Source organism: Falco naumanni, chromosome 3 (genome assembly GCF_017639655.2).
Source record: "Falco naumanni isolate bFalNau1 chromosome 3, bFalNau1.pat, whole genome shotgun sequence".
NCBI classification, from domain to species: domain Eukaryota; kingdom Metazoa; phylum Chordata; class Aves; order Falconiformes; family Falconidae; genus Falco; species Falco naumanni.
In genome coordinates this window covers 2,635,925-2,641,924 of record NC_054056.1, presented here as the reverse complement: position 1 = coordinate 2,641,924, position 6,000 = coordinate 2,635,925, and positions in this window count along the sequence as shown.

Below are 6,000 nucleotides of genomic sequence, written 5' to 3'. Positions count from 1 at the left end.
CCGCCGGAAGGGCCCTGCCCGGCTCGTGTCCCGCCAGAAGGTTCCGGCCCGGCCCGCGGCCCGGCGCGGAGGTTCCGGCCCGGCGGCGGCGCTCGGCTGCGGAGGGGAGTGACCAGGCCCGGTGCCCAGTGCCCGATGCCGGGACGGAGGGGCCAGGCCCGGTGCCCAGTGCCCGGTGCCCAGTGCCGTGCCCGGTGCCGGGGTGGAGGTGTCACGACCGGGGCTGGCAGCGGCTCGGCCGGAGCCGCCAAGGGGCCGCCGGCAGGAGGCGGCTGTGGCCTGGCCGTGCCCGTGCGGCCCGGAGCCGCCTCAGGCTCCTCTCGGTCCCGCCGGGCACCCTCAGGACGAGCCCCGGGCGTCAGGGCCCGGCACGGGCCTGGCTCGCTGCGCGGCGGGGCCGTGCTGCCGGCTCGGCCCCCAGGCCCCGCCAGCCCCGCGGCTCCGAGCGGAACCCTCCGGAGACTGGGGGCATCCACCTGGCTCTGACAAACCGGCCCGGTGCCACCGGGAGCTGCCCAGGCAGAGCCGCAGCGTGAGGTGACGGCTGGTGGCCCTGGCATGGCCCTGCTGCACTCAGCCATGGTGGTGGCATGTGCCACCTCTGCACAGATGCCACATGGCTGCAGAGGGGCCCGCGGAGATCTGAAAGCAGAGATGCAGATGGGGAGCTGGAGAGAAGGGGGTTCTGCCGCCAGCGTCTCCCCCCTCGCACAAATAACCTGCACTGCAGCTTTGGGCACAGCGTCACGGCTCAGGCCGCAGCCTGACGGTGCGCCCAAAGGAGCAGCTCGATTTTTACTGTCCCATCTGCCCGCTGAAGAAAACAGCAGTGGGACTGAGGCCAGCAGGAGAGGGATCTCAGTGCAAGAGCAGCTGCTGGAGGACATGACAGGCCTGAAGACCACAGTGGTAGCCACCCAGCACGCTGCAGCCGTGGCGGCAGGGCCAGAGGAGGGTAGGAAGGCAGGGCTCGGGCCAAAGCCCACATCAGAGGAGGCCTGAGGAGCTGGAGGCCCCTGAAGCACGTCCCTGACATTTCTGTGGCCTCAGCTGCAAGTGGCTAGTCTTGCTGTTGCCAGGGAGAGACAGATCATTGTGTAAGTGCTGGAAAAGCAACAACAAAACCAAAGGTGCTGACAGCATGACCTGGACAGAATCTGGGCACTGGAGCCGCAGAGGGTCTTGCAAAGCTCCCCAGCACCCCTTTTCCCACCATTTCCACAAGTGCTGTTATTAACAGGCTCAGTGTCCTGCTGTGGCCCAGCTCTGGCAGCACACCCTGTGCCCCTTGCTGCTGAGGCCACAGGGCCATGCTGGCCGGGACCCTGGAGCCCCATCCGGGTGGGTGTGCATGGACCGTCCTGCGCTCTGCTGCTGGACTCCTCCGCCACAGCGTGGTTCCTGGGGGCGGTGGCCAGGGGAGAGGGTGTCTCACTGGGAGCCTCTGTGTGTCAGCCCGGGCATAGGGGACTGGTAGCAGCAGTGCTCAGGACCCCCCTTGCCTCACAGGTGCCCCTTGCTCTCCAACACAGGGCCAGGCCCTGGAGTCGTTTGTCCGCTCTGCAGGAGGGGACACGAGTCTGATGGTCAGGAGAGAAAAGGGGCTGGAGAGAGGACCCCAGCAAGGGGCAGGCAGACCCCTGTGGGCAGGAGCAGGGCTGGATCCCCGCGCACGGGGCTGGCTGCAGGCACAAGGCCCTCTGCAGACATCTTTCAGCAGAGAAAAGGGTTGCCACTGTGGCAACTGCTTACGCTTCCTAGTCTAAATCCGAGTGAAGGAGTGAGTCGTGTTGTATGAGGCCATTAGCTTAAATTATACTCGCATAGTTAGCAGTCACCAAGAAAATGCTGTTTAATGAAAGCAGCTGGGCTCCGCGCTGCCCAGGCCGGCAGAGAGCTGGGGTGGGTGAGCAGCAGTTGCTGCCGGGAAAGGAGGGGAAGCCTCTTGCCCGGGAGAGCTGTGACACCGCACAGCCCAGCCTGCCTGCCAGCAGTCCTGCCTGTCCCCCTGTGCCAGCGGCTGGACTCTGGCACCACAGCAGCCCAGCCTGGCCCCGCCGGGCACAGCACCGTGGTGGGGGGGGGGTCTGCAGGCAGGAGCCCTGCTGGCAGCTGCCTTCCAAGCCCCTCCGGGCCTGCCTGCAGCTCTCCCCAGCACTGACCGTACCTGGTGGCACAGGCTGCCCCAAGATGCTCGCGCTGGGTTTGGGATCAGGTCTGGCCCCAGCCTTGGAGGCACAACGACTGCCCAGAAGCAACAGCAAAGTGAAGGCAAAGTTGAAGGCAAGAGGCACTTTTGAAGCCATTCCCATCTCTGCAGACAGCAGCCTCGGGGCGATCGAGGAGTAGGAAGGGGCTGGGCTGGTGTCAGAAGGTGGGAGAGGGGGGAATGGAAGAGGAAAAAGTCAAATAGATATCCAAAAGTCCTGTTTTGAACACTGCTAGAGCGGCTGCTTTCCGTAGTATCGTGTGTGCACTCTGAAGCAGCCTCAGCATCTCCTGGAAACTCGGCACAGCGTTCGGCCTGGCAGCACGAGTGCCTGAAGCCCACCTACCCATGGACCACTGCTCCGAAACTCACCCCTACGCTGCGTGCAAGCGTGGGGCATGCAGACAACACCCCCACCAACACCTCCACCCCGCACAGCACCCCTCAGCCATGCACCCACATGCTGCCCCCGCAGACCTGCGCCCTTCCCCTCTGCCACCGCATCGCTGCCCAGCGTACGCAGCAAGGGCAGGGAAAGCAGGAAGGTGCACTTAGAAGTCTGTGTCATGGCTTCAATTAGCCTTATCAAAATGGTTATGAGCTTGCTTAAGTAAAAATTCATGCTGCACGTCCTAGGACCCGTCTGGAAGCAGAAGGCAGCCCTCATCAGGGCCCAGCAGGCCGGCCCTTCGGGGAGCGCCGCTCTGCAGGGCTTGCCTGGGGCAGGGCGGGCAGCACGGGCATCCAGCCCATGCAGCGCCGGGCGCTGGGCGCCGAGGCAGAGGGTGCCGTGACTCTGAGCTACCTGCAGGCCTGCCGCCACCGTGGCTTCCAGAGAAACCTCCTGAGCCCCAGGGAGCCGGACGACGGGGGCTCGCAGGCAGGCAGGCTCGCTTAGCCCTGACACAGTTGTTATCCACAGCATGTGGCTTGTAACATCACCCACAGCTGGGCCTGAGGGGAGGGCTGGATGCAGGGCAGGGAGGGACCGCCCGGGCTCGGCACCGCGGGGTGTCCCTGTCACCTGCGCCAATCGCCAATCGCAGCCCCATGGCCAGCACACTGCACCCACCCCGGTAGAAGCCCCTGTGCCCCTGCAGCCAGGGGACAAAGCCTTCCCCAGCCCATGAGGTGGCATGCCAGCGGCTGGCGGAGTGACAGGCTCCAGCAGCTTCATCCCATCATGAATCAGAGTCCAAACTGGAACATGCCTGAAGGAAACAAGCCTGTAGGATTGGGCGCGCACCCTCGCTGCCTCTCCCGGCTCAGAGCTGTTGCCCTTGGTACCTGGGAAGTGCAGACGTTTGTGGCCTGACAGGCTTTCAACAACATGACTGTGCTTGAGTGACACGATCCTGGTGGAAGTCCTCCCACAGAAACTGTGGCTGCAACCTTCCACTTTCACTTGGATTTTAATTGCCTTCTTCAGATCCACCCTACATGCCAAGGAGGGATCATGCCAGTGCCTTGCCCCCACTTTGCCAAGTGCAAAGCTATAATTAAATTTTAACTTGCAAATAAATTATTCATATTTTTCTACCAAGCATGATAAATTATTTAAGCCAAAAGCAACAACAAAAAAATTGGGCCTAATTATGGCAGACAAACATGATCCTGCCCTGGGAAAAGCCAATTCACGGAGGAAAGAATGATACTGAAGGTAAGAATATTGTCTTTAATTACTCTCTTGCACTACAGGCTGCCCCAAAGTACGTCATTTCTTCCTCATGAATGCCTGTCTAAAAATAAAAACGGAGATAAGATTCTGAACTTAGTGTTCTTCCATTTCCCCTTGCATGAAACTTCATCCCTGGAAAGGGAAAGAGTTGAAACCTAGCAGTGTCCCATCCAGCCACATGGCCTCTTTATTTTGGGCCGCTGGCATTAGCAGGGTTGAGGTGGGTCAAGACCAGCCAGAGCGTGGCCTCCCTCCTCCTCACCCCAGGAATGGCAGCACACCCGGGAGAAGCTTGCTCCGGTGGGAGAAGCTTGCTCCGGGAGGCGATGTTCCGTGCCGGGGCAGCCCCTGCAGCCCCTCGGTGCCTCCTGCTGCAGCAGCAGCCTTTGTGCTGGTGGCTGTGGGATTTCTCATGATTTTTCTGGAAGGAAAAGTGGGATTATGGGAGCAAAAATACTTGTGCTGAGCTACTGCACCTTCCCCTCCTCCCTGTGACCTTCACTAGGTGCTGCCCTGGCTGGGTGGGGACAAAGGGACAATGAAAAAAGGCCCGGGGGAACATTCACGGGATGCCTGCAGGGTTCAGCCTGCCTATAACTGCATCCCTACCTCCTGATCCTGGGACAAGGGAGAGCTGTTCACCCTTCGGCACTGGCTCTCCCACTAGCCCTGGGACCTGCCTGAGCCTCCCCACTGGTCACCCAGGGGGACGCAGGAGCAGCCTGGGCAGGTCCCTGCCTGGCTTGGGGAGCTCGGACATCACCGGCACAGTAACCTGAGCGCTGCCTGAACCTGTGTGCAGCCACAGCTGGAAAAGGGGCCAGTGCCGGCAGCCAGCTGGGAGCTAAGTTAGCTCTTCCCTCCCGCCTGGCCGCAGGCAGCAGCAGGCAGAGCCAGGCAGCTCCCGTCAACTCTGGGCCACCGGCACACGACTGTACCCGACGCACCAGTGGCTCAGCTTTCCTCCAGGGGAACCTCTGGCTGGAAAGAGAACAAACCCCTGGGAGCCAAGCTGCTGCCTGCGGTGAGCCTGAGCCAGGGGCAGCCACGTCGGTCTCCAGCGGGGAAGCACCCGGCGCGGGCACCGCTGCACGGCCGGCAGCGAGCAGCCATCGCCGCCGCTGAGCTAATGCTTCTGGTGGCCTGGGCTGGGGCACAAGGCTGCTTCCAGGCACCAGGGAGCATCGGGTCCCTGTCCCCATCCCTGCACCAGCAAGCCCACGGCAGGGCCCCGCTCCCAGCCCAGCACTTCCCCTGGTGCAGGGCAAGCAGCCCCTTGGGGACACCTCGCCGGGGCCAGTGCAGGCTCTGCCCGTGGGGGCCGCAGATGCAGCCCCCGATCCCACCCTGGTGGAGCAGGCGAGCACGGCTCGGGCATGTGTGGTTATTGCTGGGGCCTGTTTCTACACCCCCAGCGCTGCCCTGGCCCCCTAGCCGGTTCCCCTGCTCCCACCTCACCCCAAGCAGCAGCCCAGCCCTGCCCCCCACCCCCCCCACCCCCAGTTTGCCTGTACTTAACAATATTTTCATGACTGCTTTAGATCCACTCTGGGAGTCTCGGGGGGATGGTTGTGCATGACATCACCCTCCCCCTCCTGTAAATCAGGCACTGGGCCATGCACAGCCATGACCCATTCATGACAGGGATAAAATCCAGATGTTCCATCGCTACGTGCAGCTGGGTCGTTTCCTTTTTTGGCTAAAAACGTGAGGCTCTGGAGGCTGGCTGCAAGAGGAGCCCGGGGGCCCTTTGTACAGAATCCTTCTGTGGTTAATCCCTGGAAACAGCGCAGCAGGAACAAGGGTTTGTGGTGCTTCTGCTGAGGACGGGCTTGGCTGGAAACCTCCAGGGCCAGAGCGGCAGCAAAGCCAGAGCCCAGGTCACAGGGCAGCAACAGCAACAAAAATCTCACTTGAAAACCCCCGTCAGCTGCCAGAGCAGGAGCCTGCGATGGAGCCAGGAACGTGCACACACAGAGCCGGTGCCATGGTGCCACGTGGGCTGTGCCGGTGGTGCCACCGCTGCAGCACCCGCGGGAGCCGAGCCGCCATGTGGGGCACGAAGGGGTGCTGGGGGCCGGGGCAGGCGAGCCCAGGGGAAGTCGTGGCAGCT